At 46.5% G+C, this 23,080-nt stretch overlaps 1 protein-coding gene across 2 annotated transcripts in view; it reads right to left on the bottom strand.

Annotated features, from left to right (window-relative positions):
* The window catches only part of UBTD2 (ubiquitin domain containing 2), a 370,813-nt gene that overhangs the window by 335,463 nt on the left and 12,270 nt on the right, over window positions 1-23,080 (bottom strand). The window contains exon 2 of one of the 2 annotated variants that reach the window (XM_078653001.1): window positions 18,152-18,309. The exons of the other annotated variant lie outside the window; for it this stretch is intronic. The gene's annotated coding sequence lies outside the window, so the exon portion shown is untranslated. The remainder of the gene's footprint in view (window positions 1-18,151; window positions 18,310-23,080) is intronic. 2 annotated transcript variants of the gene reach the window in all.

Genomic DNA, 23,080 nt, shown 5'->3' with positions numbered 1-23,080 from the left:
CTCTTTCTATTTAATTGATGTTTAAGTTTTGGTCAATGAGCAGCTGATCATTGAGAAGGGCAACGAGTTTGTACAGTATACTTAATGTGACAACCTCAGGTAGTGCGGCTGTTCTATCCCTGGTTGCTTCTCAGTCTTGTGTGTGTGTAATATATTAACATTCATAACAAGCAAAAGGGAAGAAAAGTACAAAAGGACCTACAAATTTATTAAAAAACTAAGTTCTTTTTAATGGTATTTCTTTTAAAATCATATATTGCATGTATCAAATTTGCATAAACAATAACAAAGTGAAAAAATTATTACATTACTAAAAAGTTCATCATACAATATTAAAAATAAGGAAGGGGGGGTGGCAATCAAAACTTTCTAGACGCGCGTTTCGGTGGTTAAGGAAACACCTTCTTCAGGAGCCAAAAATTATTTCCAGGAATTTTAAAAACAATCTTTCTACTGCCAAATGTCTGGCTACTCAATGCCAGCGTCCTGCCAGGCATATGGTGTCCAACTATATATATTTACGGATATCCCGCAAACAGAAGAAATTCCTGTTGTTGTTGCTAGATTGGCAACCCGTTAAGATCCAAAAAACGCTTTTTTTCGCCTGCCTCACGTGATATTCTTTTTTCAGAATGTGAATGTAGACATAGCGCTCAAGCTATACACCCGCACGATAGATGTTCGTGTCGAGAAAGGCTGAATTCTTTAGAGTCAGGAAGTCATTCGCCCGTTTCAACTTCTAGTTCTGTGTAGTTCAATAGAGGCTGATAGCAAGAATCGTACGGCGCTACAGACGATGGCTGCCGGCGTTCCGTGACCGTTGGAAAAGATATCTTTTCCAACGGTCACGGAACGCATTCACATTCTGAAAAAATAATATCACGTGAGGCAGGCGAAAAAAGAAAGTTTTTTTGGATCTTAACGGACATTTGGCAGTAGAAAGATTGTTTTTAAAATTCCAGGAAACAATGTGTGTCTCCTGAAGAAGGCGTTTCCTTAAACGCCGAAACGCGTCGAGAAAGTTTTGATTGCCACCCCCCCTTCCTTATTTTTTAATATTGTATGATGAACTTTTTAGTAAAATAAAAATTGTTCACTTTGTTATTGTTTATGCAAATTTGATACATGCAATATATGATTTTAAAAGAAATACCATTAAAAAGAACTGAGTTTTTAAATAAATTTGTAGGTCCTTTTGTACTTTTCTTCCCTTTTGCTTGTTATGAAAGTTATTATTTTACACACACAGTTTATTTCCCTGTCCCATGAACTATCATTTTTGAACAGGGGGTCCTTGTTGTTCACACTATGCTTCTCAGTCTTGTACAGGTCATCTTACAATGGCCCTGACTCCCCCATCTTTCCCTGGAGGAGCCAGCAGTCAGTCCAATTAATGTCCGACTGCCTAACTAGCAAAAGGGCGGTCTGATTGCCGGTGCGGCGGTGGCTGGACTGCCACATCACCACGAGTCTAGAGGTCCTCTGACCGCCAGACTCGTAATTAGGCCCTAAGAGTGGGCTATGGCTCAAACCAGGAGTAGCACTCTGTCCTCATGCTACTGGAATTTGATATAACATTCTACCTACCAAGAAGTGCTTCTATTGGAATTCATGAGGGAATATTTTATATCTGAAAAGCACACAATCATCACACTGTAACAAAGAAGTGAAACACATGGCATTTTGCCCCCCCTGCAGTACACTACAGTGCCCCACAGCAGCTCAGTGGTGACAAATTCCTTTATCATCTCACTTTGTCAGAGGTACGTGTGGGACAACAGGACATCCTAGACGGCCCGATCATGGAACAAGAAATCCGTTGCACCATACACAATTCCACTGCCTGTGAAATCCCTAGCCTCGATGGGATTCCAATTGAGTTTTACGAAATCAACTAAGACCTGGTGGTCCCGAAACTCACTAAACTGTACCTCGGCATCAGGCTGTTACCGCGGTCCATGAGTGAGGCCCTATCAATCAATCAATCATAACACTTGTATAGCGTACTACTCACCCGGAAGGGTCTCAAGGCGCTTGGGGGAAGGGGTCCGCTACTGCTCGAACAGCCAGGTCTTGAGTTGTCTCCTGAAGGCGAGATGGTCCTGGGTCAGCCGAAGGTGGATGGGGAGGGAGTTCCATGTCTTGGCCGCCAGGTAGGAGAAGGATCTTCCTCCGGCAGTGGCTCTTCGGATGCGTGGTACGGCGGCGAGGGCGAGGCTGGTAGACCGTAGCTGGCGGGTGGGCGTGTAGAAGGTCAGGCGGTCGTTGAGGTACTTGGGGCCCAGGTCGTGGAGAGACTTGTGTGCGTGGGTGAGGAGCCGGAACGTGATCCTCTAGTTGACGGGGAGCCAGTGCAGGTCTCTCAGGTGGCCGGAGATGTGGCTGCGTCGGGGATGTCCAGGATGAGTCGGGCGGAGGCGTTCTGGATGCGTTGGAGTTTTTTCTGTAGCTTGGCTGTGGTTCCGGCGTAGAGGGTGTTTCCGTAGTCCAGTCGGCTGGTGACGAGTGCTTGGGTGACCGTCTTCCTGGTTTCAGTCGGGATCCATCGGAAGATCTTTCGGAGCATGCGCAGGGTGAGAAAGCACGATGAGGAGACGGCGTTGACTTGTCTGGTCATCGAGAGTGAGGAGTCCGGGATGAAGCCCAGGTTGCGTGCGTGGTCTGTTGGCTTGGGTGCGGTGCCCAGGGCAGGGGGCCACCAGGAGTCGTCCCAGGCAGAGGGCGATGGTCCCAGGATGAGGACTTCCGTCTTGTCGGAGTTCAGTTTCAGGCGGCTGTTCTTCGTCCACTCAGCGACGTCTTTCATCCCTTCGTGTAGGCTGGTTCTGGCGGTGTCGGGGTCTCTGGTGAGGGAGAGGATCAGCTGGGTGTCGTCGGCGTAGGAGATGATGTTGAGGTTGTGTTGGCGTGCGATGGCTGCAAGAGGTCTCATGTAGACGTTGAAGAGGGTGGGGCTGAGTGAAGATCCTTGCGGTACGCCGCACAAGACTTCGGTAGCCTCGGATCGAAACGGGGGGAGGCGGACTCTCTGGGTTCTTCTGGGGAGGAACGAGATGATCCACTCCAGTGCCTTCTCTTGGATGCCGATGTCGCCAAGGCGTTGAACTAGGGTGCGGTGGCAGACAGTGTAGAATGCTGCAGAGAGGTCCAGGAGGATGAGTGCCGCTGTTTCCCCGTTGTCGAGCAGGGCTCGGTTGTCGTCTGTGGCTGCGATGAGGGCGGTCTCGGTGCTGTGGTTGGCTCTGAAACCGGACTGCGAGGGGGTCGAGGGATCCGTTCGTCTCGAGGAAGGCGGCAAGCTGTCTGTTGACGATCTTCCCGATTACTTTAGCAGGAAAAGGGAGGAGCGAGATGGGGCGGAAGTTTTTGAGGTCGGTGGGGTCCGCTGTTGGTTTCTTCAGTAGGGCGCTGAGCTCGGCATGCTTCCAGCTCTCCGGGAAGGTGGTGGTGTTGAAGGAGGTGTTAATGATGTCCAGGAGTTGGGGTGCGATGGTGGAGTCGGCCTTGTTGAAGACATGGTGGGGGCAGGGGTCGGTCGGAGATCCGGAGTGGATGGTGTTCATCGTGCGGGCTGTGTCCTCGGTGGTCACCGTGGTCCAGGTGCGGAGGGTGGTGGTGGGGGGCATTGGTTCGACGGTTGGGTGCGTGGATGGTGCGCTGAAGCTGTTGTGGATGTCGGCGATCTTGCGGTGGAAGAACAAGGCGAGGGAGTCGCAGAGATCTTGTGACGGAGTGATGTCGTTGTTGCCGGTGCTGGGGTTGGAGAACTCCTGGACGATGCTGAAGAGTTCCTTGCTGTCGTGGGCGTTGTTGTCCAGTCGTTCCTTCAGTCATTTCTTCTTGGTGGTGCGGATAAGCTGGTGGTGCTTGCGGGTGGCGTGTTTGAGGGTGGTCATGTTGTCAGTGGTCTGGTCGAGGTGCCAGGCTTTCTCAAGGGTGCGGCAGGTCTTCTTGGAGTCCTTGAGTTAGTCGGTGAACCAGGATGCCTTCTTGCTTCTGGGTCTGCTGGGAGGGTTCTTCAGTGGTGCGAGGTCGTCGGCGCAGGCGGTCAGCCACTGCGTGAAGTTGCGGGCTGCTTCATTGGGGTCCGTTGTGCTGGCGGGTGGGTTCAGGCTGAGGGAGGTGGTGAGCTGGTCGGCGGTGATCTTGCTCCAGCCTCTGTGGGGGACCTGTAGCGGGTGGTGGTGGGTCGTGGTTCTTCTGAAGCTGAAGTGGACGCAGCTGTGGTCGGTCCAGTGGAGTCCGGTGGAGTGGCTGAAGGTGATGTGCTTGCTGGATGAATGTAAATGTTGTTTGTAAATGTTTGTATTTTTATATAGCGCACTTCTACCCGGAGGCCTCGTAGCGCTGTATTCATACCGCTGCGGAACCCATCCTGGCTTTCCTGTGAAATGTCCACTCCTGGGCACCCCCAAGGTGAAGCCAGGCATCAACAGCGCTGCTGGGGCCGTTGTGGAGATTAAGCAAGCTATTGCCCAGAGTCACAGAGTGGGACCCATGATTAGACTAGGCACCGAGGCGAGAATTATCAGGTCTGGGGAAATTGAGCCCAAGACCCGCCGAGGCGGGAATCGAACCCTGGTCCCGGGCCAGACCTCTGCATCAGGGTCTGCCGCTCTAACCATTGAGCCACACTTCTCCAATGAGAAGATGGGGTCAAGCGTGTGGCCGGCGTAGTGGGTGGGGGTGTTGACCAGTTGCTTGAGTCAGAGGTTGGCGAGGTTGTCCAGCAGGGAGGCGGTGTTTTGCAGTCCTTGTTGTTCTCCACGTGGAAGTTGAGGTCTCCAAGGAGGATGTAGTCAGCGGAGGGGAGGTCGTGCGGGCTGATGAAGTCTGTGATGTCTTCGCTGAATTGTGTGCGTGGTCCCGGGGGTCTGTAGACGAGGGTGCCTCTGAGGGTCGTCTTTGGGTCGGTGTGAATCTGGAAGTGGAGATGCTCGGCTGTGGCGAAGGTGTCGTTGGAGTCGGTCGTGATGCGGATGGTGTTCCTGTGGACGATGGCGATGCCTCCTCCGGTCTGGTTGACGCAGTCCCTCCTGATGATCTTGTACCCGTCCGGGATGGCGATGTCGGGGGCTGAGGAGACGTTCATCCAGGTTTCCGTGAGGAAGGCGACGTCTGGTGATGTTGCGTCGAGGAGGTTCCAGAGTTCCACGGCGTGTCTGTGGACGGAGCGGGTGTTGAGCAGGATGCACTTCAGGTGGTTGCTGCTGGTGCTTGGCTTGGCGGGTGCGGCGCAGGTTCGGAGAGAGGTGTACTTGCAGGCCCTGCAGGTGAAGGGTCGGTGGATGAGTCTCGGGGTGGCTCGGCAGCAGGCGGGGTTCCGGCTGGCATTGAGTGCGTGGAGGGCAGCGGCGTCGTAGGTCTGGCGGGTCATCTTGCATCGGCGGGGGCCAGGGGTCCTGGCACTGGGAGCGGACGGGCGCAGACGGGCTTGCCTTTGGCGCACAATCAGCGCGCCCACTGCGCGTCAACGCTGCGCGTGCGTGGGGGCGACATAAGAAGGAGCCGGGAGGGAGGAGCAGCTGGGTGGCAGGAGCGGGGCGGCGAATGGGCAGGAGGGGGGCGGGGCCGCAGGGAGGCAGCGGCGGGAAAGGAGGGCAGAGGGCGGCTCAGCGGCGGCTGGGTCGCCCTTTGAAAACGCTGGGAAAGAAATAAAAAAACGATTAAAAACGAAGGCAGCAAAAAGCAAGGCAGCAAAAGGGCACAAAGGGCACAGCAGATGGAGGCAGTAGCAGGGGTGTGTGGGGGCGACCTCGCCTGGTTACAGGCTCAGCGGTCGCCTACTGCCCAAACTCCCAAGCCGAGGTGGGACCCGCTTGAGGTCAAGGCCATTAGCGATGCTGGGCGGCGGCTATAAATGCCTCAGTAATATCCTTGTGACTTGACCTAGAGAAGGCTTTTGATATGGTAGATTGGGCTTACAAATTTGCTTTCTTCCGCAGGATGGCACTGAGAGACAAGATGCAAAGACCGATCAAACTCCTTTACACAGAACTGACATGCAGGGTTAAAATCGGCCAACTAATTTCAAACCCCAATCCTGTCCTTTGAGGCACACACCAAGGACGCCCCCTTTCACCGCTGCTCTTTGCGCTAGCGATTGAGCCACTAGCACATCACTTCCACCAGTCGGGGTGGACCTTGGGGAAAAAAGCTCAAGGGTGAGATGCCAGCTGGTTCCCAATAGGCAATGCCTTAATATATATTTAAGATAGTCACAAGGGCGTGGAGGGTGTTGCACACATACTGGGAGCTTTCAAGGCAACCTTAGGACTAAGGATCAAAATGTGCATGTTTCCTTTACATCTCGCCTGCCCTACATGCAACATAATAGTTGATGCTCACCAGCTTAAGTGGGAACCCTCTGCCTGTCAATATTTGGGCATCACAGTCTACAATGCTGCCAAGATAGTAATTTGGTGAAGGAGATCCTCTACCTCCGGCCCAAAATTACATTTTGCCGTTCTCTTCCTCTAACAGTAGAGGGCAGAGTGGCTCTCTCCAAGATGATATTGTTGCCATGACTCCTATTATTTTGCCAATCTACCAATCCCCACACCCCGAAGCACATTCCATAGACTAAACACCATGTTGGCAGGACTTGATCAGGAGCCTGCAGTTCTGCTTTTTTCTTTGCCAACTGCTAGAACATGCGATATCTACTAAAGGGCACAAAAGAAAGAGAAGGCTGAGACAAGAAACCTATGTAGTGTAAGGGAACATATGCTTCTGCTTCCTGCACTCCATGGCTCCTCCTGTGCCCCAATGTTTATTGTGCCCCACCTGGCACACATGTCGGAGGACGGATGACATTAAAATGATGTCTCCCCAAAAAAGATTTCTGCGGACGCCCATGTTATTGACCACAGTTGCTTTCATAGGGCTCAGAGGGTCTCCCCTGGTATTCTACCAGCAGTATGCAGAGATACCTATGAGATCCATGTGCACCTTCTGCGAAGCTCCAGGCCGGAGTGTAACAAAGAATTGGTAGAACTCAGGGTTAAGAACAACCGGTGACCTGTTTTAAGACGGTGCCTCGATCCCTTTTAACCTAATGTCCGAACAGACAGGCCGCCCCTCTGCAGGATAATTCTTAATGCACAGGCGGTTGGTTGTGGAATTTGAAAGCCTCTGGGGAAATTGCCACCTCCAAACATCCCACCCATCCTTTTATCCAAATCTTGTTTACAATAAGAACATGCTCGAAACTCATTTCCTGTTTTTAAAGTCATACCGAACAAGACTGTGGACCCATTAGCAGCTATTCAGCAGAATTGGGAGCTAGATTATAGGGAACCCTTAGAAAACTAAGCAGTGGGATAAAGTGCTTGCATACCTGCACAAAGTTCACAACAATGTACGATTCCAGCACATAGAATATACACCGGGTAGCCTCCACAAAATGTACCCCACCGTATTATCGGACTGCCATCTTTGCCGAGCCCCTCAGGCAGACGTTCTCCACATGTTTTGATACTGTCCGATAGCACAAGCCTTTTTGGCTGACGTTTGCACAATTCTTGCATGGATAATGGAAGGCCAAGCTGTGTGGAGTGCTAGTCTGTTTGGACCTTATAAACAACGGAGGAGTATTCAACATTTGAATTGGCCTGGCATTTTTGAAAACTCGTACCTGACGCCGGGGGGCCACCACAGTTGCCGCTGCTACCGCCTTTGAAGCTGCTGGGTCCCTGACGCTGCGAGGTGGAACTGCAGCTCCCATCACGCGCCCGGAGGTGCTCTAAAAGGCGGAGGCTCTCACTGGAGAGCGGGGGCATTTTTTAAAACTCGTACCTGACGCCGGGGGGCCACCACAGTTGCCGCTGCTACCGCCTTTGAAGCTGCTGGGTCCCTGACGCTGCGAGGTGGAACTGCAGCTCCCAGCAGGCTTCGCGAGGCCAGCCTACCCGCTTCCTGTCATCACGCGCCCGGAGGCGCTCTAAAAGGCGGAGGCTCTCACTGGAGAGCGGGGGCATTTTTGAAAACTCGTACCTGATGCCGGGGGGCCACCACAGTTGCCGCTGCTACCGCCTTTGAAGCTGCTGGGTCCCTGACGCTGCGAGGTGGAACTGCAGCTCCCAGGAGGCTTCGCGAGGCCAGCCTACCCGCTTCCTGTCATCACGCGCCCGGAGGCGCTCTAAAAGGCGGAGGCTCTCACTGGAGAGCGGGGGCATTTTTGAAAACTCGTACCCGACGCCGGGGGGCCACCACAGTTGCCGCTGCTACCGCCTTTGAAGCTGCTGGGTCCCTGACCCTGCGAGGTGGAACTGCAGCTCCCAGCAGGCTTCGCGAGGCCAGCCTACCCGCTTCCTGTCATCACGCGCCCGGAGGCACTCTAAAAGGCGCAGGCTCTCTCCGCATCGCGGACACGCGCGGGCGTCACCGGGCTGAGCCCGGGCAGAGGGCGGGCCGTCTGTGGCCATCCGGGGACGACCAGGGACGGGACGGGCCACCCCCTTTATTTCTACTAGTGAGTACTCCCAAGTGAAAATAACTTTATCATATTTTATATTTATTGCTGACAGTCTCCTAAACTACCACCCAATATGTCTATACAATCCACCTTACCTGATAACTATCTTTTGAAGGTAGTAAACAGAATAAACACTGATAGGAGGAAATCTCTAGGGAAAAGTACCTCGGAAATCCCCTCTTTGGTTGTGCCTCAGGACTCTAACAATGTGGACATTAATATACCCAGTGACCATGTTATAGAAACTGAGACGGACAATATCAGTTTCGTTGTAGGTACAATTGAGGCTACCGATAATGCGATTGTAGCAGAAGATGATTTGGGTGATACCTGTGAGGGTACTCCCCACCAGTCTATGAGGGCCACAAGATTAAGGAGAGCATATAGGAAAACTGCTCCTAAAAGGGGAAATCATCACTCAGGTAGAAAAATATAAAAAGGACATAATTCACAAGGACAATTCAGAGGATATTGGGGATCTAATTAAAGAAAGCTGTGTTTCCATTGATTCCGACCAATTGGATCTGTTGGTGAGCACTATTGATAATAAATTTAAAATGATCGTAGAGCCCTTGCTAGCCAAAATCGAGGGTTTGAGTGGGGAAGTGTTGAGATTAAGAGACGCGGTTGACCAGCACTCTGTCACCTTGGGAAAAAACGTGTCAATTATTAAAGATATAACACCCCCAATCTTGGTAACAACACAGGAAAGGGCTCAATTACGAAACATAAATAGTTCTCCTGTTATAGTTACTTCTGGGCCGCAGTGCCGTAAACAACCATCTAAAGAGCGACCTGTATCGACATGCCCTGTAATTCAGGATAAGGGTCGACCTCCCCAGCTGCAGAGAGAAGTATCAACTAGTGTAGGACAGTTTACCCCTAACCAGGAAGTAAGACCAACACTACCCTTAAATGGGGAGAAGACAGGTCTAGTACCAGCTGTGACAGCTCCTGTAGCTGCCACAGGGGGAAGTATTAGGGGTCCTGTTAGAACAAGCAGGCGCCCCGTAGATCTCCCACCTGAATGTGTACCCTACGTTGTAGTTTTAACTAATGTCCCACCCATAACACAGGCCCCTCACACCAAAGGGCTGGCGGATTCACTAAAAAATAAAGCTATCTCTTGGCTAAATCGACACTGTGGTTATCCAGTTGGCTACTCTGATCAAATCATCTCTATCAGAAGAGTCAACTGGATTGGTAACACCAGAAAAACCTGTGGGGGTGACTGCGTGATTATTAACTTTAAACATCCGCAACACGTTGCGACGGTCCTCCTTAGAGCGGCCTCAATCACGCAGTCAGAGACAGATGTCGTCGCAAGGCCACTGGGATATTTCTACAACCATTTAAATAGGCTGCACTCAGTAAATAGCTGGGAGGGGCCAATGAATAATAATAACTATCAATCTATGGTAAACAGACCAGGGCCACACACCTTTTGTTTCGGTCCCCAGGACGGCTCTCTTATTCCGCCGATGCAGGTGTTGAATTCGGTCCCTGGTGGGAATAGATTTATAACACATGCCCCTAATTTTCCATCAGTATGTGATAGTATCTGGTCACCGGTTAACGGGATGTGTTACCAAGTTCCAACTCAGAATAGGTTTCAGTCATTGAGTTTTTTGGATCAAAATGACTGACATAAGAGTAACTCAGTTCAGGTGAGAGATGATACTGGAGAGCCAACTATGTCCGTAGCTGAATTGACTAATATAAATGTGGAATGCAGGTCTATTGGGGGAGAAGAGGAGCATTCTGAGCTTAACATAGAGCATTTTAATGTAGATGACAACATGTCCGTATCTATGGATGGAACGCCAATTGTTAGCCATGAAAGGGCTAAGGTAACTTGCTATATTGCTAGCTGGAATATTGCAGGTCTGATGGCCAAAGAGGAAATGCTGGGATGGAAAGATTTTATTGGCTTATTTGACATCATTTGCCTACAGGAAACATGGTGTAAAGAATTTAAGGGCAGTGATGGCTTTGTTTCCTATGAGCTCCCCGCTATGGCTTCGCCTCATGGCAGATCAAAAGGAGGACTGCTAGTTTTAATTTCAGTGAAGTTACCTATTTTTGTAAAAAAGTATGTAAAAGTGGGGGTTCATTCCCAAATCCTATGGCTTGCACAAGAAGCAGGTAGAAATATATTGCTGATTAATTTCTACAATAATATATTTGATGGTACTAGGCACACAGTTATTAAGGATTTACACAAAGCAGTGTGTAATCTTGTAGAGAATTTTAATGGTGTGTATGAATTTATTTTTGTGGGGGATTTTAATGTACCTGTTTGCCCCTGATCATCCCAGAATCTATGTGGTGTCTATAATCATTCAGGGGATGTTGAAGTTCATTTCCCTCATCATTTGTATGGTGAAACCCTGAATAACTTTTTGATAGATTATGACATGGAAATCATGGACAATGTAAAGAATGATCTGGGAGAAAGTACCCCAACTTTCAAAGGGAGGGGGGCTAAAACTGTTATTGATTTTATATGCATGTCTTCCAACCTAACCCCCATGTGCTCTGAGGTCAATGTGGTCGATGTGATGCTGAGTGACCATAACTGTTTAACCACTGAAGCTAAGATCTGGAAACCTACCACCACTCCTGATACGGGTACAATTGTTAATATTGAACCACACAGAACAAACGGTGTCAGGATGAGGTGGAAGGGAGAAAAAGCCGATGAAACATCTGATTCTATCATTAATAGCTGCCTGATTGAAATCTCGGCAATTCTCGAACAGGAGGGAACAGTGGTTGCCAGTATTGATCACTTTGTTAGAATTAATTCGATCATCAGCAAGAAGTTTACCAAAAAGGTAGGGCACATGAATAGACAAAATAGGGGCTGGTTTGACCATGCTTGTTCCAATGCCCGGAGAGATCTTAAAGAAGCTTTAGCAGCTAAACCAAGAGACAAGTGTTTAGTGATCCAACTTAGGCAAGATTTTAAATCGGTCCTTAAATACAGAAAGGTTGAGCTACAGCAGGAAGCGTGGGACAGCTTAAGTCAAGCAGCAGAACAAAGGAATTGTAATTTGTTCTGGACCACGGTAAATAGCCCATTCCTCAAGGATGAGAAGGCACCAGAGCTCACATCTAATGTGAGCATAGAGTCATGGATACAACATTTTTCCACCATATTTGACTCTGGCAACAGATTAGCTACCAATGGAAAAGGATGGCCTATAGCTGCCCTAAATATCACTGTAGAGGAAGTTATGATCAGTATAAGAGCTAGTAAGGGAGGGAAGGCCCAAGGACCAGATGGGGTACCCATAGATGTTTATAAGACCGCCCCGGATATCTGGGGCCCCGTATTGGCTAAGATTTTTAATGCAGCCGTTACCTCTAAAATACCATCTACTTGGGCAGAATCAATAATCATCCCCATCTATAAGAAGGGAGACCGGGGCAAAGCAAAAAATTATCGACCAATTTCCCTACTGGACTCATCTGTTAAAGTTATGAGTCGAGTTCTATTAGCCAGATTAGAGGAATGGGCAGATACGAATGAGATTTTAACTAATAGTCAGTTTGGATTCAGAAAAGGACGTGGCACAATTGAGCAGTGCTTAAATTTAGAACTTTTGGTCGGGAAATATACCCAGGCCAAAAAAGGGTCATTATACTTATGTTTTGCTGACCTAAGCAGTGCTTTTGACATGGTAGACCACACCTTATAGTGGGCTAAACTGATCGCTATGGGAGCTCCCAACTGTATAGTCTATTTTTTGGCACGCCTGTATGAAAAACTTAGTACCAGTGTCCGGTATGGGCCTAATGGGGAATGTACAAGTAAATTTAGAATCGGGAGGGGAATCAGGCAGGGGTGCGTTTTAGCACCCCTACTTTTTACTCTCTTTATAAATGAGGTGGATTCTGTCCTGCAGACAGTTTCGGCAGACGTACCTAGAGTTAACAACCTTAACATTCCAGTGTTACTCTATGCGGACGACGCTGTGCTGCTGTCCAGGACTCCCCTGGGTCTCCAACGTTTGATGGACAGATTTGTTCTGTTCATCAAAAACAGGAAACTGGTGATCAATAGGACTAAAACCTATGTGATGGAGTGTGGACCAGGCCGAGCTAAAACGAAAGTCAACTCCCACTATTTTATAGAAGGTGAACAGGTTTTAAAAGTAGACAACTTCTGTTATTTGGGGATCAATTTCTCAAAAAATGGTAGCTGGGATATCGAACACAAAGCAGTTAAAACTAAGATGATTAGAAGCCCCAATGGGGTTTTTGTATTTGCCAAGAAGCTGGGGAATAGACGCATAGCAGATATGCTAAAAAAAAATTCAATCAAAATGTCTATCTGCGGCCCTTTATGGGGCAGGGGTTTGGGGTGTGACATCTGTCGGGTGCCTACAGGTAGAGGAGAACAACTTCTTGAAAAGGCTCCTGTGCTTACCCAAATCTACCTCCAACATCTTGGTTCATAAGGAAACGGGGATCCATTTTTTGAATGATCTAATCATGTTAAGACCCTTATTATTGTGGCGCTCTGTTTGGCTGAATGAAGGCACCTCACTAAATAGAGCTATCATTGAGGATTGCCTCTCCTTGGACCAGCACCTGAAGATCCCGTGGATCAAATATATCATTGATAATTTTCAAAAAGTCTTTGGTTACAATGTGATCAATGATCGGTATTGTGCATCTGACAACTCCAAATCAAATTTGAAAATTATGTTTTTGAATTTCTGTATAGAGAGGCGTGCTCTGGAAGAAACAAAACTAACTACGTGTAATCTGTACAATAGCTTGAATGTGTTTACTGGATTTCATCCGTATTTGACGCAGGTGACCAGAGTTTCACACCAGTTTGTACTTACAAGAATGAGGATGGGATTAGTACATCATCTGGTTGCGTGCCCTAATGTAAAAATACGCCCTACTGGTCCCTGTGCTTGTGACTATAAGACGGAACAGAGTACTATGCACTTTCTTTTTACCTGTAAACTATACAGCGAATTACGTAAAATCTACCTAAAGCCCATCCTGAAAAGATTTGGAGTAAGAACAATTACTGAATCTATGAAATTGCTTTTTAATATGCATCATCCGGACATTTGCTTTTTTACGGCTACCTTCCTACTCAAGGCCATTGGTGTTAGGAAAAGTATGTGTTTTTAACTTTGGTTTTTAACTATTTATTCCATCCCGCACTGGAAAATTTATGTATTGTGTGTTCTTTTCTTTTTAATTAATGAAATGTTTGCCTTGTAACTGTTTGTGCTTTTATGGACATGTTTTTTATGTTCCGAATAAAGCTTTATGAAATTAAATGAATTGGCCTGGCCCTCCGGTTAGCCTGGCGCACAACCACCCTGAAGTGAGAAGCTTTTTTTCTGCCGGAAGCTGCACAGTGGCGAAGCTGGGCTGCTTCTGAGTCTGTGTCTCTGGATAGAGAAGAGATGCAGGATCTTCGAAAGTGCACCACTGCAGCCCCAAGAGATTAGCAGCTACTCAGATTATAAAGCGATGATGGGGATGATACCAGGCCACCACAGCCTGAGCCCAATACCACATCCCACCACCCATGCACAATCCTAAATTAGCGATACCCCATCACAAGTCTTCGGCACCCTTCAAGCGAACATTACTGTTTCGGTTGGACACCTTGATGCCAAGTGCACCCACTTACGGACTCCACTGCGACATAATCACATAACACATGTGGCATGCTTAAGGTCGCTACTGTGTGCAACAAGTCAAACAAGTGTTATGCTTTCATGCCTTTTACTAATATATTCATATATGTCTTGATGATCGCATGATGTCTGTCATGTATCAATACCCATGCCATATCAACAAAAAAAAAGATCATTAAAGCTAGTTTAAATAAAATTATATATTTAAATTTTGCACTTTATCCAAATCACACAGACTGTTGGTGATGTGTGGCTCAATGGTTAGAGCGGCAGACCCTGATGCAGAGGTCTAGCCCGGGACCAGGGTTCAATTCCCACCTCGGTAGGGTCTTGGGCTCAATTTCCTCGGACCTGATATTTCTCGCCTCGGTGCCTATTCTAATCATGGGTCCCACTCTACAACTCTGGGCAATAGCTTGCTTAATCTCCACAACGGACCCAACAACGCTAGGATGCCTGGCTTCACCATGGGGGTGCCCAGGAGTGGGCACTTCACATGGAAAGCCAGGAAGGGTTCCACAGCGGTATGCGTACAAGCGCCTGAGATACCCGTGCGGGGGTCGATTCGGGCGCTATACAAGTACTACTACATTTACATTTACATGTGAAATAACACTATTAAGCAGATTGAACACTTTTGCACACAGTTCAGGTTTCACTCGAACATTCAAGGTGCATGACGGTCACAGTAGTATTTTGCCTGAGTCACATGACCACTGAGTTAAAAGCATTAAGAAATCAGCATTACAGCGTTGCTCACCTGTGAACACGGTTATCTTGAGCTGAAACACGTAAGGAATGACAAGCTGCCAAACTATTTTGAATAAATGCCAATAAGTCATCGAAATTTGGCTTCTTCACTCTTTGGTGTGTTTTGGCGCGAAGCCGGTTACTGGATGCTCCATTCCCGTTTTGAGGCCGGCCTGCAGGAATGGGGGCTCCCGACATGGAAAATGTGTTTTTGGATTAAATTGGGGAGCATGTCCCGCTTCACCCTCGAGTGACACTGCATGGATTTCCAAAAGGTATTTGTCCGCAAGGAGGAGAAAGTGAGAGGAAGGGTATTTACTCTTCCTGCCGACTCTGACTTTATTTGACATTTTGGAGGAAGCAAGGATTTGCAGCAAGGCAGCATGTACTGAGCAAAGCTGCCAATTTGTAATAAGAAGATGTGACTTTTAAATTTTGCGCTTTGCATTTTATCAAATGACACAGACTGTTGGGGATGTGAAATAACGCTTTTAAGCAGATTGAACAATTTCACACAGTTCAGGTTTTACTCGAACATTCAAGGTGTACAATGGGCAAAGTAGTATTTTGCCTTAGTCACATGATCACTGAGTTAATAGCACTAATATATCAGCATTACAACGTTGCTCACCTGTGAACAAGGCTATCTTGAGCAGAAACGCATAAGGATTGACATGCAGCCAAACCATTTTGAATAAATGCCAATAAGTCATCGAGTTGTGGCTTCTTCACCTTTGGTGTATTTTGGCGCGAAGCCGGTTACGGGATGCTCCATTCCTGTTTTGAAGCCGCCCTGCAGGGATGGGGCTTCGGACAAGGAGAATGTGTGTGTGTGTATATATACACGCAACCATTACCAGAGATGGACATATGCAATGCATTCTGGGACTGGTAGTCGCGGTACATGATGCGACCTACCAATGGACATTTGCGATTGGTATTTGGACCGAAGGGGCGGAGCAATGCAGGACAAATGAGGTGGGGCGTGGTATTTGAATCAGGGAAATGTGCCACCACCTGTAACAATTCACTCGCGGCGCTGAAGAAGGCTGATTTTTAAGCCGAAATGCATTCGCTTGTAAGCGGGTGACAAGGAAGCCTCCTATCTGTTGTTGTGGAATAAATGCTGTTTCCACAGGTTCTCCGTTGTTGGTCTCTGCACTCTCACCGTTGGAGGGGGTGTTGGAATGAATTTAAGCGCGGGCTCCAGCGCCGTGCAAAGAGACCCCCGTCTTTTAAAGTTGGCTCTGACTCGCTGGTTGCCGCCGTGGCGGTGCTTGGATTTGCCTGGGGTACCGGGATATATCAGAGCCCACCACCTCGTCTGGATGATACTGTAGCGGAGTAAGGAGCCGAGGAAGAAATGGCTTCGCACAGGGCAGGATAGCATTTCATCCTGTCCCCGTTTTCAGATGACACCAGACGCGGAGGTTGAGACGTAGGAGACAGGAGGGAGCAGTCTGTTCTGTGGCGGCAGAGAGGGGAGTCCACTCCATACCATCACAGCATTTTTTCCTATCCCCACGCAACCATTACCAGAGATGGACATATGCAATGCATTCTGGGACTGGTAGTCGCGGTACATGATGCGACCTACCAATGGACATTTGCGATTGGTATTTGGACCGAAGGGGCGGAGCAATGCAGGATAAATGAGGTGGGGCGTGGTATTTGAATCAGGGAAATGTGCCACCACCTGTAACAATTCACTCGCGGCGCTGAAGAAGGCTGATTTTTAAGCCGAAATGCATTCGCTTGTAAGCGGGTGACAAGGAAGCCTCCTATCTGTTGTGGAATAAATGCTGTTTCCACAGGTTCTCCGTTGTTGGTCTCTGCACTCTCACCGTTGGAGGGGGTGTTGGAATGAATATATATATCACCATTCCACACCTTTTCACGAAGATCCAGTGAAGAGACCAACAACAGGGGAACCATGGAAAGCAGCTTTTATTCCACAGGCAATATATATATATATATATATAACCTACTGGCGGTCGCCAGTAGGTATATATAGTTAGGATTTTTTCTCTATGGGATTTTTGAAAATTCTATGTCTAATAACTTTGGCGTTTGTGGACGGAATTGGCTGAAATTTTCAGGAAAATGGAACATTTTGTTTCTGAGCAGCAACTGAAAATTTGGGGGGGGTTTGTCAAGGGGGGGCTGAGAAAAAAGGGGGGTCCCAAAACGTGTTTTTTTTCCCCATGTTAATTTCCATAGGGCGGTTGGCCTCACTTTTAGCCCGAACGGCTGAATGGATTTCCACGAAACTTGGCAAAATTGTAGATATTGTTTGCCCGATGTGCCTTTGCTAGGTCTCAAGATATGTGCTCCTGTGAATTTTGAGTAAATTAGGTTTAAAAAAAGATATATATCTAGAGCCGCGCCCCGGTGCGCGTACCTGGGAGCGCTCCGGGCGCGCCACGCGACTTGCGCACGGCAAGCTGATTGGTTCTCGGGTGTCTGTAAACATTCGAAACAGTCCGCAGCGGCCGCCATCTTGTGTCTCGGTAGGATTGAGACACAAGAGGTGGCAAAAATCAAAGGGGGAAATGAGCAAAAGGGGGCAGGGTACACCCCCCTGACCCCCTAGTTTTGATGTGGGGGCCATAAAAGGGTCCCGCGGGTAAAAAAAAAAATTTAAAAAAAAAAAAAAATCGATTTTCGCGGGGGGAGCGCCAGGTACGCGCACCGGGGAGCGTACCATGGAGATAAAAAATGACACTTTTTTTAAAAAAAAGCGCTTTTTTTTTTAATAAATTGGAGGTAGTTCTGAAAAGAACTTTTTTTTGTTGTTTTATATTTTTTTAGACTTTTTAAAACTATTTTATATTTTTTGGGGATTTTTGTCAGGGGAAAAACAAAAACAGGGATTCCAAAACTGCTCAACAGGAGCAAAAAAATGTGAAAATTTAGGGACTGGCAGGGCAGCGATGTTGCTGTTTCTTCATGGCAATGAGTTCAACACTCTGCTCCCCATAGCAGAGCAGTTTGTCACACTCTGTGCACAGAAATTTGATGCCTGCAAACACCGGCTGAATGTTAGGGACCATTCTTCCACGGGGTGGTCCCGAAGGTGTTGCTCCACCAGTGGAGGTGCTGCCGCCATCTGTGGGTAAATTCCGTGCCAGCTCTCTGACACTCTCCCTGGCAAAGTTGTTAGGGTGTCTTCTTTTCACATGCCTGATTAAATTAGCATTTCCAAAACTATATTTTTTCAGAGGATTGCCTCTGGATAAAGTACTACCACATATTTTGCAGGTTACTTTTGGAGCGTTGACTTTTTTTGTCCTTCAGGGATGTCATAGAATTTCCAGATGAAATGGGTTTTTTTCTTCTGCTGAGGAGGGTCCTCATCTAAAAATCCGTCGGAATCACTGCTGGATGACTCTCTTGCAGCCATTGCTGTAGATCAGAAAAGTAGGAGATGAACACAGTACACAGAACAGCTCTTGCTCTCTCCAAGTACAAAGCAATAGTGAGAGAAATGGGTGGGTTTCACACAATTTGAAGGAAAAAAAAAAAGTTATTAACCAATTAAAAGTGTTATTTTAAAGTCACATGGTTTGACGCGCTTACGCTACGCGCCCCGGGGCGTGTTTCGTAAGCGCATCAGGGTGTTTACGTTGCGCGATCGTATGCGCTTCCGGGTGCGTCATAAGACGCATCTCGCGGCTACGCGATACGCGCTTATGACGCAAGGCGTGGCGGCTACGCAATACGTCACGATGTTGTTTTCGTTCGCGGCATTAGCGCTATCGAGACGCTCATCAGTACGCGCCCCGGGGCGCGCCGCAAGATTGCGCTTACCCGTGCGTTCACTGGTCCGCGCCCCGGGAGCGCACCAAAAAGAATAAAAAAAATAAATAAATAACAATTATACAATATAAAATTCGATTTAAAATTTATTATTTTTAAAAACTATAAAAATTTGCTATTAAAAAACCTATGAAATTCACTGAAAAAACCATAGGTTATAGACCATATATAGTTAGGAATTAGCATTTACAAAACCTTGAAAATTCACTGAAAAAACCATAGGTTATAGACCATATATATAGTTAGGAATTAGCATTTACAAAACCTTATTTTACTCACACAAAACCATTGAAATTCCATATATAGTTAGTTGCACTAACTATATATCGCACACCCGCAATCCACTGCTGATGATGTCACATATTACATCATTCATGACATGGTCAGTGACATCACTGATGACATCTCAAATGACATCACTGATGACATCACTGATGACATCACTGATGACATCACTGATGACATCACTGATGACATCACTGATGACATCTCATTTGACATTACTGATCACATCACTGATAACATCATTCATGTGATGATACGATGAACCTCTTCAGACTCTAATATAACCTTAGATACACTCAGTGTAAACAGACACTCACAGACTGTCACTCATCCATGGAGTTACTCACACACCTAGTCAGTCATGCAAAGAATCAATCACACCTCCATTTCATCAACTATATAGGTATACACACCTTATTTATTGAAACATATAATAACACATATTTACTCTGTTATACAATCCCTGATACAAGTTCACAATGATCCATACAGCCACGCACACATTCACTGGCTCTTATGCACAGTTATTTATATATGTCAACTCTCACATGTACTGTGTTTTACATATGTACTTACTTTGACATGTAGCACTGAGATATCCATTCACTCACCAATACACTCATGCACACAGTCAACCGCCCATACAGCTGTTTCCACATGCACTTTTGCAACCATACATCTAGTGAATCAACTGCTCACACATCTATGCACAGAGTCATACACCTCCCAGACACCCACACACACACTCAGTCTCCCATACAAATACTTGGGCAACCAATCAATAACCCATATAGTTAGTCATATAGCTAATGATCAACACATGCATCAGATTACAGAACAACAGACACAATGATGCACAATTTAAAACAGTTTACTCACTAACCCATGCACTCAGTGAGACACATTTAATCACTCACTTATACAGTCAGTCATGCACCTACTAAATCCTTCATCCAGACACTTATACATCCACTCATTCTTCAATATGCAAGACATATTTTAACTTTACAGAAACATACAGTCACTGGATGTTGTCATCAGTGATGTCATCAGTGATGTCATTTGAGATGTCATCAGTGATGTCATCAGTGATGTCACTGACCATGTCATGAATGATGTAATATGTGACATCATCAGCAGTGGATTGCGGGTGCGCGATATATAGTTAGTGCAACTAACTATATATGGAATTTCAATGGTTTTGTGTGAGTAAAATAAGGTTTTGTAAATGCTAATTCCTAACTATATATGGTCTATAACCTATGGTTTTTTCAGTGAATATATATATATATATATATATATATATATATATATGTGATTAACCATGTTAAATGGGTGAAATATTAAAGATATCATATTCACTCTCACTATTGATCCAGATCCAGATCCTGGTTGACCAATCCTGAAATGTAACTGTATGAACATTTATCCTGGACAATATTATGTATATATAAGGACTAGCCCACTTGGGCAATATTTTGAACTACAACACGATCATCTGACTATGGTTGTCGAAAAAGAAATCAATGATTTGGTTTTGCCCACTGGGGCATTATTTTTGAGTGGATCAATAGTGAGAGTGAATATGATATCTTTAATATTTCACCCATTTAACATGGTTAATCACATAGCTCAATAGACAAAGAGATAAGGTGAGCACGGACATGTGCTGTCTTTTGAGACCAGAGGTTCGATCCTGGTAGTTGCATTGCTTAGTTAACAGTATAATTTTTTCAAAAACTTTGTGCAACTGTTATTATTGTAATTTTGTGCAACCGTCAACTTATAATTTATGCATACTAATTTTGTGAAATGCGTAGCATTTGCGAAATAACAAGCGTTGTCTTGTCATGAGTAACGTATAACGCATGTGTTTCTGTGATTTGGTCTAAACCTTGTCTTAATTTTATCAAATGAATTACAACACTGCTTTTGCCATCATCTTGTATAAAATCGTGGCATGCATTACATTTACGAAAATACTCACGTAAATCACCCATTTCAAATCAATTGCAGGCGAAGTATTTTGTTTATGTTTTTATCACGTGACATTTACTTTACTTTATTAACTACACTGAAATGCACAAACTTTGCCCATGATGAAGGAGTAGTTGACTCCGAAACGCGTAGGACGTTGTGTCTGAATTAAATTGCACCACGAACAGAGGCCACGGCTCCTGTGTTGTTCTTTTCTGGGATCGCAGGGAGGAATACGCTGGTTGAATGTGTAGATATATATATATATATATATATATATATATATATATATATATATATATATATATATATATATATATATATACACACACACACACACATATACACTCAGCTCTTTATCTATAAAATGTCAATCCGTTTGTGTTCCTTTTTTCCCCCTGAAACCTTGGCAAAACCAAAAGGACAGGCCTAAAAGCAAAAAACAGCATTTGTTTATGTAATGCAGGTTAACCATGTTTGAGAATGCCTGTGTTTAGATGGGTTGGCCAATTAAAGCCATACCTAATAGTTTTACTGATTATTTTACCTAGGAAAAAAAGCAAACAAAACTTAAGTAAGATGCCTTAAGTAGAATTGATCAATGAGTCACATAACATCAGGTTAATAAGAGAAAAAAAAAGTCACTGCAACGAGTATTGAGGACATTTTTAATAAAGTTGTACTAAATTATATTCAATAGAAACTATTTTAAAATAGAAAATCTTTAAGCAGAATGTTTTAGCTCACCTGTGTGCTAATATTCAGGAAAAGAAAAATGTACTTCTCCAAATTGAAGGGCCTTCCTAACTACATGACATCACATACAAAGAAATAAGCATTGAGATAGGCCAGACTCCAGCACAAAAACGAAGGACACAACACATCCTTTCCGTGCATTTGACAACAAATCAGAAGTACATACAAGGGCCACCACGTACCCATTCAGATGAAAAAATTTAATTATATTCCCATAAGGATGACTGGAAGACAGAGTTAGCCAATCGATCACCACACAACTTGTGTAAGGGAAAACCTATGAAGGCACTGCCCTTTATCGACAAACCATTAAATCTTATAAGGACTCAACATAAGGCTGACTACACACAAAAATAACAAAACAAAAAAAAGCACAAGGAATTTTACATCTGCCATACACCCAATACCAATCTGCTGCGGATTGAACCCACTCCTGAACTACAGCACAGGGTAACTTTGAGTACTTATTGCTGAAGCAGGTAGAAGTCCAAAATATAAGAACAGGTTACACTTCTTTATTTGCACATTTTCATTTCATTTTCATTCATCAGCTGCGCAGACTTCACGCGCACACTAAACAGCCTGACACAGCGAGAGGAGCGAGGATCACAGAATCTACCCTGATTTCTTCCTGCCACCTGTTCCACTGTTTGCCGGTCCCGCTTCGCGGGACCCGCTTCACCAGGTCAACGAGGGAGGGCGGGCTGCGTAGGCTCAACGGGGCTGCGAGCAAAAGTGCAGGGACTCCATTGCCCAGGAGTCCCTGCGAGGCCAATCACAGTCACCTGGCCAGCTCTTCCCGGAAGCCACGCCCCCAGCGCCTGGACCCTTGAAAAACCGGCCGTTACCTGCTTACTGGTGGGACCTGTCTTTCTACAGCCTGACACAGCGAGAGGAGCGAGGATCACAGAATCTACCCTGATTTCTTCCTGCCACCTGTTCCACTGTTTGCCGGTCCCGCTTCACTAGGTCAACGAGGGAGCGCGGGCTGCGTAGGCTCAACGGGGCTGCGAGCAAAAGTGCAGGGACTCCATTGCCCAGGAGTCCCTGCGAGGCCAATCACAGTCACCTGGCCAGCTCTCCCCGGAAGCCACGCCCCCAGCGCCTACGTTAACAATTGACACATTCCCCGCGCCCGCGGGAAGAAGCGCGGAGCGAAGACCGGGCAAAGAGCGGGCCGTTTTAGGCCGTTAGAGGCCGATTAGGGCCGGGCTGGGCCACCCCCCTAATTTCTAGTTCAAAAACCGACCACGCAACTCCTCTAATTCTGCAGGTATGTCTCCTAGAGGATCCAGGAGTAAGACTGCGGCAAAAAAAGGGCAACTAATTGGCCCTATAG

Source organism: Lissotriton helveticus, chromosome 7, assembly GCF_964261635.1.
Source record: "Lissotriton helveticus chromosome 7, aLisHel1.1, whole genome shotgun sequence".
Classification (NCBI taxonomy): Eukaryota; Metazoa; Chordata; class Amphibia; order Caudata; family Salamandridae; genus Lissotriton; species Lissotriton helveticus.
This window is presented reverse-complemented; position numbering and strand designations above follow the sequence as displayed.